Raw genomic sequence first — 14,486 nt, forward strand, 5'->3', positions numbered from 1 at the left:
ATAACTTTTTTTGGAATTCATTACTCACTCTGAGCAAAAGTATATGTATATTTATATGTATATGTATTGGATTTCTTTAGAATAACTAAGGGGCTAGGTGAATTAGTTATCCAAGGTCCAAATATACAAGTAAAACTTTTCACACCTTAGTGAACCCATATCCATAAAACATATTCTTGCATGCATCCATTAGATCATACAATCAATTAAACTTATAAATTACTATCCTAGGTCAAAATAACTTTGTAAAAATATAAACATGAAACATAATAGATTCAATAACAAATTTGACATAAGGATTTTACATGGAAACCCAATTTGAGAAAAACCACTAGTAACATGTTACTCATTCTCACTCTTTTGAAGTGATGCCCTATGAAAGGACAACCCTATTAAAGGTTACAATACACACTATTAAATGTGACCTAGTTAGAGGATTTCAATCACCCTTTTAGGAGTGAGCCTTATTAGAGGTCTTTAGATCATTCACTTGGAATGTCACCTAGTTAAAGGATTTAAAAATGACTTTTAGGTCAACCTTAATCCAAAGGATTTACCCTAGACCGATACAATGATTAGAAAGTAATTGTAAGACTTGATTTGATAACAAATTATAAATCACTTGCAGATTATAGATCTCTATTTTTGTCCTCCATTCTACTTGGCTTTCACACACTTTAGCTTTGATAGCTTGTTCACCCTTCAAGCATTCATAATCTTAAGCCTTCTTTCTTTGCTTGCCGATAGTAGTCTCTTATGTTCGGTCACTGAATGAAGCAATACCTTAGAACTCTTGTCTAACTTACGTTCTCAATTAAAAGCAACCTTTCTTCTTACCAACCATCTCTAAATATAGAAAATTAAGATCTTTTTCCATTCAACCTCTATCGTTCATTTTAGGGTTAGGTAGGATTCAATGACTCTACCCATCTTTTCATTTGAGTCCCTTCTAGAAACTTCTTCTTTAATCCTTTTGGAATTTTCCTCAAAATAGTTTTGATGTAGGAGTATCTTGTGTTTGCTTGGTGACTACTTTGGAGTTCATGGGAGGAGGCTTGGTAGTTTCTTTGGAGGGTGGTTGGACTAGTACTTGGTCAAAGAAGGATTGGTGCTTGGCATGCTTTGGGACCTCAACATGGTCTTGGAGCTCAGAATGCTCTAGGAACTTGGCATAGCATTTGGAGCTTGACATGGTCTTGGAGCTTGGTATGGTCTTTGCAGCTTGGCATGGTCCTGGATCTTAACATGGTCTTTGTTGCTTGTCATGGTCTATAATTGCTCAACATGGTCTGGGAGGAGCTCGACTTTGCTTTGAAATTTGGCGCCTATTGTAGGCCATGTCTATCATTTTCTACAATGAGTTAGAGGATAAAAATTTCAAGGATAGAAGAAGCCCTAGAGTAGTAACAATGGTTTGAAACAAAAGTTCTAATTCGTTTAGAGCTAGGAGATATCACAATTTTACTAAGGCATCAATTTTGGCCATTTAATTATTGTTGTTGGTTGACTTGTGGCATTTAATTTATGTATTTGTTTTTAATTTGAGTTCTAGGCCAACTTGTGGCTTAGATTTGTATAATTAGGAGTTTTAGGGAAATATTTAGTCATGATTCATCCATCATGGAGAAGTGGAGGAGCTTGAAGAGTGAATTTTGAGAAGGGCTAGTAGTTGTGGCTTGGAAAACAAGGAGATTGCTTGGTGGGCTTACGAGCACAAGTTTAGATCTTCCTTTGAGGTTTCTACCAGAGTGTGATCTACACTAGCTTAGGTTTGGATTAGATCTTGAGGGATCTTGTAGAATTATTATTTTAATTGCTATTGTATTTGGTCGTAACTAAGAAGGCCTTACAGCCCGACACATTGCATGTAACATTTATTTTATAAATAAAGAGTTGTGATTTGGTATCAGATCTTGTATTGTTACTCCTTGCTTTTGTATTTCCACTACATGGTTATTTTCTAGGGGCTAGGACATTTACTTTGAAGATTCTCCTACCTTTCACTACATCGAGTGGTATCAAAGCACAGTTGTTCCTAAGTGTGTAGACCAATTGCTGAAGTTGAGGCAATTTGCACCAAGACTTGGGTTGGAGAAGTAGATTTGATTTGATGTTGATTTGGTGGTGGATTTTCTTTCTAGAGCCCTAGATCTCTTGGTTGCAAGGTGGCAGATCATGGTTCTATCTTGTGATTGTAGAGGGCTTGCAGATAGATTGATGGATATGAGGATGGATGACTGATCTTGTTGAGTCATGATCATAGAGAGTTTGTGGATTGCAGATCTATGGTCTTGGACTTGTTATGTGGTTCCTGATCATTCATGTGAGGTGGCAGGTTGTGATCTAGCTTGCAAAAAATTCAAGGTTGTCACAAGGAGTGTGGGAAGGATTTTTTGCAAAGGGTTTATGAAGATCTTGGGAGATGGCTCTGAAGAGGATTGGACCCTAAGATGATTGCGAATCTCCATGATGTGTTGGAGAGGAATTTTTCTAAGATGTCTACTCGATTTGAGGCTAGCTTGGATAATTGATTTTCTAAGATTTCTACTTGGTTTGAAGCTAGCTTGGCTAATCAAGTCAAGGATGGGGTGAAGGAGGAATTCTGTAACTATTTTTGGAGTTGGAGTCTACCGATCTAGAAGAGATTTGTTTGGCTAGTTAGGAGACTTGTTCATGAGAGAAAATGACATAACAAGGTCGAGGTGGAAGAGGTTGGTTTTGTTGATTAGATTATGAATCCTAATACAAAACTTGTAGAGCAACTTGAGATTGTTGCTGAGGCTATTCCTAACCTTGTTGATACTAGGATAGACATTGATTTTGTTGATCAGTTAGTTGGGTCTGACATGGAAATTGCAGAGCACTTAGTTGTGGGTGATCCAATTATTGTTGGTGGTGAGTTGTGTGTTACAGAGCATCTAGTTGTGAGCATTGAGATTGTTGGTGTTGTGGATTTGGAATGTGTTGATGGAGATCTACATATTGCTACTGATGTGGAGTTTGTTGTTGCTAGTGTGGGTTCACTAGTTGCTGATGTGGATGAAGATTTGTTGATGAAGTATTATGTTTAGTTTGTCCTTGGGAGTGAGCGTGCTAATTGGTTGGTTGAGATTTTTGTGTTTGATAGAGTGATGCAGATGTGGATGATGAGAAAATTGGTTTTCTTGTCCCTACTAGAGTGGAAGCCTTTAGTGAAGATGAATATGGTTGTTGGTCTTTCTTTGAGCATCAAAGTGTGGGACACACTTTTCTATTTACTTAGGGAGTCTGATGCTGAAACATCTTGTGTTTTCTTGGCGACTACTTTGGAGTTCATGAGAGGAGGCTTGATAGTTGATCTGGAGGATGCCTGGACTAGTACTTAGTCAAAGAAGGATTGATGCTCAACATGCTCTAGGAGCTCCGTATGGTCTTGGAGCTCAACATGGTCTGGGAGCTTGGCACGGTCTTTAGAGCTTGGCATGGTCTTGGAGCTCGGAATGGTCTTGGAGCTCAGTATGGTCTATGGAGCTTGGTATGGTCTTTGGAGCTAGGCATGGTCTTGGATCTTAGCATGGTCTTTGTTTCTTGGCATGGTCTATGATTTCTTGGCATGGTCTTTGGTTACTCGGCATGGTCTGGGAGGAGCTCGGCTTTTCTTAGGAATTTGGTACCTATTGTAGGTAGTGTATCTAATTTTTTGCAATGATTTAGTGGATAAAAATTTTAGGGATGCAAGAGGTCGTAGAGTACTAATAAAAATTCAAAGCATGAGTTCTAATTCATTCAGAGCAAGGAGATATCAAAATAATACTTGGGCATCAATTTTGGAAATTTAATTATTGTTGTTGGCCAAATTTTGGGATTTAATTTATGTATTTGTATTTAATTTGAGTTCCAAGCCAACTTTTGGCTTAGATTGGTATACGTAGGGGTTGTAGGGAAGTCTTTAGTCATGATTCATCCATCATGGAGAAGTGGAGGAACTTGAAGAGAAAATTTTGAGAAGGGCTAAGCAGTTGTGGCTTGGAAAACAAGGAGATTGCTTGGTGGGCTTGCAAGCACAAGTTTAGATCTTCCTTGGAGGTTTTTTACTAGAATGCGACCTAAACTAGCTTGGGTTTGGATTGGATCTTGAGGGATCTTGCAAAACTATTATGGTAATTGCTATTGTATTTGGCCATAACTAGGAAGACCTTACAACCCAACACATTGCATGTAAAAATTATTTTATAAATAAAGAGTTGTGATTTGGTATCAGATCTTGCATTGTTACTCCTTACTTTTGTATTTCCACAATGTGGTTATTTTCTGGGGGCTAGGACATCTCCTTTGGAGATTCTTCTACCTTGCATTGCATCAATTTTACAATGAATTCTATGCCACCAAATGATGATAGTTATCTTCCACATTCTTCATAAAATTCAAGAAAACAAAATACTTGGCTTAGATTCATCAAATCTATGATTTAACATGAATGCCAACACTTGGCATAAATATCTTGTCACTCAACTTCTAAACTATTCTTCCACTTGTCTTCAAATAGATCACTCTGCAAACACTAAAGTTTATAGGTGCTCAACATTAACTAAACTTTACTCAGCTTACACTATATCACCTAGTATACATTGAACTTTCACTTTACTTAGCTCTAACTAATTTTTTTCTTAGCTTGCACTAACTTTTATTGGCACCTACCATCCACTTGGTCAAGTTTGGTAGACTTAATTCTTCTTACTTGTTCTTCTAGACTTAGTAAGTGTATCCAACATTTGTAGCCTTAAGTAGATAATCAATACACTATAACATCATTGTCTTAACTCATCTTTATACTCCTTTTTCTTACCATAAGTCAACCTTTCCTCTAGATGATTTTGTTAGCTCAATTGATCAAAAGCTACTCATCAATCAAACAAATGATAGTACTCAAATCAAATAGGCAGGTTTCTTACCAACAAGTAGCATGTTAGATATCAGTGACAAAACAATGATTGAAATACATTCTCATACTTATGTCAATCTATTTTCAAAAATCTCCCTCTTTGGAATTGATGGAAAACCAATACGGAAAAGAAAATAATTTCTTGTATTGAAATATCTCCCTCTATTAGCTACTTTCATCTTCTACATAGGCTACAAAACTCTATTATGATGAATGGAAAATCAACTCATCCTTATGAATCCCTCTTCATTACCCCCTCTTTCTAATATTTAGGTGTCTTTGTACTATTTTGTTTTTATATCTCCCTCAACACTCTCTCCCTCTTACTAGGTAGATGCATGTATTTTAGTCATTTCTCCTTCTATAGTAATCATTAGGTACATGATCTCCCTTTGAGTAGATATTGTATGTTTCTCCCTTGTTCTCACTATGTTTGGTATTCTTTATTTCTCCCTTTCTCCATTTCTCCCTCTTTGAAAACAATGACAAAGACTTGTCATCTCAATATGCATATATGAACAATTTTAGTTTCTCCCTCTATCACCTTATTTGTAATTGATCTGCAGCTCCAACTCTTCGCTACTTTAGGAAACTCCTAAAGTAAGATCCACTGCATCAATGTGTAACATATGTCAATCATCTTAGTTGATGTAGGTCACTACTCGTGCTTATTAAATAGCCTTGGATAGGGGTATCACCCCTAGTTTACCTCTTAGATACTCATGAGCATCCTTAGGTAATACTTTTGTGAAGATATCAACTATTTTCTCTTTTTTATTCACATATTCCATCTTCACCTCCTTGTCTTGAACTAAGTCTCTCAAGTAATGATACTTGATTGCAATGTTCTTCGTCTTTGTATGCATCACATGGTTCTTTGATACATTTATAAAACACGTATTATCACAATAAAGTATCACAAGTTCAATGATTTCCTCCTTCATAACTTTTAGTAGCTATTTGACCCACACAATGTTTGTACAATTTATTGCATTAATAACATATTCAACTTTAGTAGTAGATTGAGATATGCAATTTTGTTTCTTACTAGTCTATGTAACCAACCTTTTTCCTAAGAAAAATGCTCCTCCACTATTGCTCTTTTTGTCATCAATATTTCTAGCCCAATCATGATTAGTGTAGCCTCTCAACTCAAACTTCCCATTTTTCTTGTGGCATAGACCATAGTCTTTTATTCCTTTTAGATATCTGATTATTCTCTTAAAAACCACAAAATAATTCTCCCTAGGATTAGCATAGAATCTTGATACTATCCTAATAGATAATGCAATATCAAATCTACCATGTACTACATATTTCAATTTTCCAATCATAGACCTATAATACAATGTTTGATTCACTTCAGCCAAATCATCATTGTTTGACAACTTGTGTCCTATTACCATAGCTGTGCTTATTGGGTTGGAATATTCCAATCAAAAGGTTTTCAGTATCTCCTTTACATTCTTAGAATAAGTGAAGTATATACCATATTTCATCTAATGTACTTGCAAACCTACAAAGAACTTGATCTCTCTAAACATAGACATCTCCAATTCTTTATTCATTTGATTTGTAAAGGCTTTACATAGAGTATCTTAACCTCCAAATATGATATCATCAAAAAAAAAATTAGACAATAGAATACCTTTTCCTTTTTCTATCTTCATGTATAGATTATTTCTATCACCAGCCCTCTCAAGTCCAATCTTCATGAGATATTTTTGAAACTTTTCATACCATGCTCTTGGTGCTTGCTTTAAACCATATAAAGTTTTTGTAGTCTACATACCATATTTTTATTGCTATCATTAAAAATTCCTTTTAGTTTTTCTATATAGAACTCTTCTTCTAATATGTCATTCAGAAATGAAAATTTAACATCCATTTGATAATCTTTGAAACCTTTGTATACAGAGTAAGCAAGTACAGTTCTTACTCCTTCCAATCTTACAATAGGGGCAAATGTTTCTCCATAGTCTATCCCTTCTTCTTGTGCATACCCTTTGCAAACTAATCATTCCTTATTCCTTTTCACTTCACCATTTTCATCTAACTTGTTTCTGTACACCCGCTTGCTGCCAATCACAATTTTATCTTTTGGTCTAGGAACTAGATTCCATGTCTTGTTCTTCTCAATCTATTCAAATTTTTTTTCATGGCTTTACTCCAGTCCTCATCTTCTAAGGCTTCTTTCACTATTTTAGGTTCATGAATGCTAAGAAAACATGCATCACTTCTCACCTTATTTCTTGTCATTGGTCTTGTATCTTTATCTCCAATAATTTAAGCAATAGGGTGATGTCTTTTGACACACTTTGACAATCTTGATTCAGGTCTATTTTCCTCATTAGGTCTATCAACTTGTGAATCAGTATATACTTCTCTATCAGGTAATTCAACATCTATTTCATGTACACTAATCTCTAAATCAAAAATTTCCTCAACGTTAGTCTACAACTTGACACCTAACTATAGCTTGATTCTTGAATATAACTCAAAATTCATTATATGTGACTCGATAGTCACTAAAACTTTCTATTGATTTGCAACTTGATTTATAGAATCTTCATCCATAGGAATACCTTAATAAAACTATACAAAATATTTGTATTCCTCTAGTTCCTTCATAGGATCAGCCTCATGTACCTTTGCATGTTCATCAAATTTTACATTTGCACTTTCCACAACTTTGTTAGTGTTATTATTTAAATACTTATAGGATTTACTTATTGTGGAATAGCCAAGGAATATACATTCTTCACTTTTTGCATTTGATTTACCATTCCTAAAATATTTGAGAATATAACACTTGCTTCCAAATACCTTAAAATATTTTACATTGGTTGAGTATCCATATCAAAGTTCAAAAGGTGTTGAATGTGTACTTTCTTGACTTGTACATGGTTCAAGGTATAGATACTTGTACTTATAGCCTCTCTCTAGTATTTCAAAGAATTTTTTTCTCCAATAATGAGTGTCCCAACAAAATCTATTATAGATCTATTTCTCATTTTAGCAATTCCATTTTGTGGAGGGGTCCTAGGTGCACATTTCTATCTTTTGATTCCTCTATCATTAAAAAACATCTCAAACACATTTGATGTAAATTATCCTCCTTTGTCATATCTCATACATTTTAGGATTTTACCTATTTCCTTTTCAACTCTTGCTAAGTACCACTTCAACATTTGGAAAGCATCTAATTTCTATTTCAAAAACCTAACTGTCACATCCTCAAATAATCATCAAAATATAGAATAACGTACGTATCACCTCTATATCTTTGCACATCTATTGGTCCACACAAGTTAGTATGAAAAATTTCCAAATTTCTTGTAGAGGTGTGAGTCTTACTCCTAAAACTAGACTTTCTCATTTGGCCTAACTAACATTGTTTGCAAATTATATTGTTAGGTTTCATCAACTTAGGCAAACCTATGACTCTTCTCATGTTACTGATACTAACCAAGTTATCAAAATTAACATGACATAACCACTTATGTCATAACCACACATCATTAAATTCTACAACTAGACAAGTAGCATCATTTATATCAAGGTAGAATAGATTACCTATAGTTTTATGACCTTTTCAAATTAGTTTTCCATCAGTATGATATATCTTAGCTATCTTGTTCTCAAAGTCAACCTTGCAACTTGAACTATTTAGTTGTGACACACTCAACAAATTAAAGTTAAGTCCTTCAACATAATGAGCATTGTCACATAAAATCTTTTTTGTGAGTTTGATAGATCCTTTTCCTTTTATTAGGAAAGGTGCATCATTACCAAACCTTACACTATTTCCATCATAATAATTCAAGGTAATGAACTTACTTTTATCTCTAGTCATGTGATGTGAACACCCACTATCAATGATCAATTTGTCATTCTTCTTCACACAAGACAGTAGTGCAAGTGCCTCACCCTTGTCAGAATCATCCTTCATTGCAACATACACAACTTCATCATCATGACCTTCAGATCCATCTTTTCTTTCCTCTTCTGCAATGTTAAAAGACTTCTTTCCTTTATCTTTGTAATCTTTGCTATCCTGATCTCTTCTACTTCTATATTTGTCTCCACTTCTATTGTTCTTCTTTTCTAGACATCTAACAACAATATGACCAACCTTATTGCAATTAAAACACATGATAGGTAACTTACCTTTGAATTTTCTTCTACTTCTATGAAATCTCCTTGCTAGTACTGCTTCAAGGTGTTCTAAGTCCTCCTCATCTATATCAATATCACTAAAAACATATTTTATGCTTTTCTACTTCTTTTCATTAGTTTTCTTCAATTACAACTTAGATATGAAAGCAAACTCAACATTGTTAGCTTCGCAGTTGTCAAAATTAGATAGCTCCAAAGAAGTAAGCCTACCTACTAGACCTTCAAGAGTCAGATTAGAACCTAGTATACATCTCAGTTGTTATATTACAAAAACTCTAATAGCATAGATGGGAAGCACTATTCTTAGTACTTTACTTAATAAAATATCATCATTTATCTTACTAGGAGATCCTCTAATAGCATTAACAACATCTTTTATTCTAGATCAATATTGAGCAACATTATCACCTTCTTACATCCTCATATTTCTAAGACTTTCAAATTTGGCTCTCAACATATTTGTGTCTTCTCCATAAATGGTGTGAAGAGTATTCCACATCTTTTTTACACTATCACAACCCTTTCTATCATTGAACTTAGAATAACTTAGGGCAGAGGAAATCTCCAACATTGTCTAACTATGTTTTTTCTTCTTTTTTAGATCTTCAGCAGCTAGAGCTCCAACATGACCAACATGCTTAGGGATGATGGTAGATTTTTCATGGTCTCCAAGACCTCCTAGGTGTAGCTTCATTAGACTTTACCATGTAAGGAAGTTGTCTTTTTTAACCTTGGGTACCTCTCTTTTTGACATCTTGATCTTTTTTTTCTAGTACCTTCAAACTAGTCCTCTTAAGCAGATGGCTCTAATACCAATTGTTAGAATTATTTAGAATATCTGATTGGGGAGGGCGGGTGGGGGGTGAATCAATTATCCAAGGTTTAGATGTAAAAATAAAACATTTCATACTTTAGTGAACCCATATCCATAAAACATATTCATGCATGCATCCATTAGATCATACAATCACTTAAACTTGTAGATTATTGTCCTAGGTCAAAACAACGGTGCATAAATGTAAACATGAAACATAATAGATTCAATGAAACATTTGACACAAAGATTTTATATGGTAACCGAATTTGTGAAAGACCACCAATAACATGCTACTCATTCTCCCTCTTCTAAAGTGTTCCCTGTGAAAGGCCAACCCTATTAAATTTTACGATACACACAATTAAATGTGACCTAGATAGAGGATTTGAGTCACCATGTTAAGAGTGATCCTTTCTAGAGGACTTTAGATCATTTACTTGGCATGTCACCTAGTTAAAGGATTTACAAATGACTATTAGGTCAAACTTAATCTAAAGGATTTACCCTAGATTGGTAGAATGATTAGAAAGTAATAGTAAGTCTTGATCTGATAACAAATTACAACTCACTTGCCAATTACAACTCTCTATTTTAGTCCTACATTCTACTTAGCTTTCACACACTTTAGCTTTGATAGTTTGTTCATGATTTAGGCAATCATACTCTTAAGTCTTCTTTCTTTTCTTGCCAATAACAGTCTTTTGTGTTCGGTCACTAAATGAAGAAACACCTTAGACCTCTTGTCTAACTTAGGTTCTCAAACATAACCACCCTTTCTTCTAACTAGCCATCTCTATAAATAGAAAATTATTATCTTTTGTCATTTAACCTCTATCATCCATTCTAGGGTTCGATAGGATTAGATAGGATTCAATGAATCTACCCATATTTTTATTTGATTCCCTTCTAGAAATTTTTTCTTCAATCCTCTTTGAATTTTCCTCAAAATTGTTTACCATGAATTCTATACTAGCAACTCATTATAAATATCTTCCACATGCTTCACAAAATTCAAGAGAACAAAATAGTCAGTTCAAATTTGTCAAATCTATGATTTAACATGAATACTGGCACTTGACATCAATATGTTGTCACTCATCTTTAAAACTATTCTTCCACTCATCTTCAACTAGAACACTCAGCAAACACTAAATCTTACTTGTGCTTTGCATCAACAAAACTTCACTCGTCTTACACTGTATCACTTGGCATATATTGAAATTTCATTTTAATCAGCTCCAAATAATTTTTTTCTTAGCTTGCACTAACTTTTCTTAGCACCTACTATCAACTCAGTCAAGCTTGGAAGACTCTATTCTTCTTACTTGTTCTTCTAGACTTATTCAGGGTATCCAAACTTTCTAGCCTTAATTAGATAATCAATACACTATAACATCATTGTCTTAACTAATCTTTGTACTCCTTTTTCTTACCCTAACTCAATCTTTCCTCTAGGTGATTTTATTTTCTCATTTGATTAAAGCCTCCTCATCAATCAAATAAATGATAGTACTCAAATCAACTAGGTAGTTATCTTATCAGCAAGTAGTAGGTTTGACATCAATGACAAAACAATGATTAAAACACATTCTCATCAATATATTTTCAACAATATCTATATACATATACATATATATGTGTGTATATATGTATATAAATGTGTATGCATGTATGTTTATATATATGTATGTATGTATGTATATATATGTGTATATTGTTAGAAACAATTGTCCACCAAGATTATTGAGAGGGGAAAAGGGTGAATCAATTATTCAATAATTAAAAAATTTATCATCCTTAATTAAACTTAACCATTCAACCAAAGTAAAAACCAACCTTACAAAGATGCACATAGACAATTACACCAGATATGTTAACAAGGAAACCGATGATCAGAGGGAAAAACATGGTGGGAATGATGCCCACAAGATGATGTACTAATATAAATATTCTTTATTAGAGGATGGACCCTATTAGGAGTCTATTACAACATTTAGTACATATGAGTCCCTATTATGAGACTTTGAATCCTGTTAGGAGATTCCAACCTTGTTAGGAGTTGTGCCAACCTTGTTAGAAGTTGTAGTACAAGGCATGCAAGAAGATCCTAGTGACCAAACATGAAATTTCAACTACAAGAGGAGCTTACTACTCAAACATGTAATTTACTATTATGTTCCTCTTTCCTTTGTTTTGTCAACTGAACCAATGACTATCAATCCTTGTAGACCAGGTCACAAACCTTAGATCCAAATATCAAATCTTGAATCATTGAGAAAAACCTTGGTAATGAAGTTTCCTTCACTTCCACTCTACTTTTCTCAACTTTGCATTTTTCTCTCTCTAGTGCTTACAATCTCTTTTTCATCTTTTGGCTATTAGACCTTCTCAATTAATCATTATAGGACCACATTAAGAACACATTACACTTATCAATAAGATTAATCTTCCACCTTGCAACTTGAATATCTTTCCATACACATAATATTATGATGAGTGAAATTAGTCGCATCATTGCCAACATGTCTTATTCATATCCTCAACCTTGATTCTTAGAATAAAAAATTTACTAAGAGATATAACAAGATTATTATAACATGCCTTTGTAAACTCTATCTTAGAATAGACATCACAAAAACTTACACAACTTCTTCTAGACTTATCAATTCTCCATCCAACATTATACTAGACACTCAGAAGTATCTCCCATAACCTTGGATAGTGAGAATACTCAACTAGCCATATGTACCAACTTGATCTTTCTATTGTTCTTCTATCAGATACCATAGGAAACTACTACGTTGAGATCAATGACAAACTCAATCATGAATGTAACATATCATCATAGTAACATATCTAAAATACCCCCCCGATAGGAATATCATCAAAATTCATGCTTTCAACAATCTCCCCCTTTGGCATTGATGAAAACATAAATGAAAAACATCTAGTTCCAAGAATACCAACAAAAGACTATTCAATTTTCTTTTCAAATCCTCTTCATCAATCATTATTCCCCATTGATATACCTCAATGTTCTTTTCATCACACTATCAACCCATGTTGTACTTCTCCTAAACATGCTATTCTTCCTCATGATCTTCTCATGATGTTTTTCATGTTGTACTTCTCTCCCATTGACATCAATGCCAAAGGTTTCAGCAACTATCAAACTCTGCAACAACTGATTCTTACTAGCTCAAGTGTCCAAACATACTATTCATAACAACATCCAATAAGAGTCTTATATGACTTTGTCCATCATAGATACTCCCCCATATAGGAAGCATCAATATTCAATTCAAACAAACAATGATGATCTGCTACAGTAGACTAACACACTCTTTCATCTTCTACTTTGATGTTGGAAGGGGCATAACCCCTAGCATACCTCACAAATACTCAAAAGTATCTTTGGGAAGAGGCTTAGTGAATATTTCTACAATCTACTCTTTAGTGCTCACATACTCCAATCGAATTTCCTTTTCTACAAATTTCTCTCTCAACATGTGGTACTTGATATAAATATGCTTGGTCTTTGAATGCAACATTGAATTCTTAGACATATTTATTGTGCTTGTGTTGTCACAATGTATGGAAATGGGCTCACTAATTTCTATCCTTATATCCTTTAGCATCTACTTCATTCAACTAACTTGATTGAAATTGTTTACTTCTGCAACATATTTTTCTTTCACTATACTTTGTGATGTATAATCCTACTTCTTGCTTATCCAAGAAACCAATTTTCCTCCAAGACAAAAGGCTCAACCACTAGTGCTTTTTCTATCATCCATATTGCCTACCTAATCAACACCAATATAAGAACTCAGAGTAAAATAATTAGATATGTCATACCACAATCCAAACTTTGATGTTCCTTTTAGTTATCTAAATATGCTTTTGACTGTTGCATAATGTGCTTCTATGGGATCAGCCTGAAATCTTGCAACAATTCTAACTACATTTGCTATATTTGGCCTTCTGTGAGTCAGATATTTCAATCCTCCAATCATAGATATGTACTTTTTCTAATTAACAATAGGTGTCTCATCCTTTTTAGATAACTTGTGTCCATTTACCATAGGTGTTCCAACGTGTTTGCATGTTTCAAAACCAAACCTTTTCAGTAAATCTTTCAAATCCTTAGTTTGTGAAATAAAGATTCCTTCTTTACTTTGTGTAATCTTTACTCCTTTACTATATCTAAGCTTTGTCAAATGATTTTCTAACCTTATATAACAAGTTTTGGGTGTTTTTTTCAATCCATACAATGCTTTCATCAGTTTGCATACTATGTCCTTATCATCTATCAAAGGACAACCTTCATGCTATTCTATGTACACCTCTTCTTCAAGTTCTCCATTTAGAAATGCTGACTTAACATCCATTTGATGAACTTTGAATTTCTTTTATGCTACATAGGCTAAGAATGATCTTATTTCTTCTATTCTAGGCATAGGAGCATAGGTCTCATCATAGTCTATTCATTCTTTCTGTGAGTAACCTTTACATACCAATCTTTCCATGTTCCGTACAAATTTTCTTGCACATTCATCTTGTTCCTGA

This window comes from Cupressus sempervirens, chromosome 7 (genome assembly GCF_028749045.1).
Source record: "Cupressus sempervirens isolate cs-2001-9-10 chromosome 7, ASM2874904v1, whole genome shotgun sequence".
NCBI classification, from domain to species: Eukaryota; Viridiplantae; Streptophyta; class Pinopsida; order Cupressales; family Cupressaceae; genus Cupressus; species Cupressus sempervirens.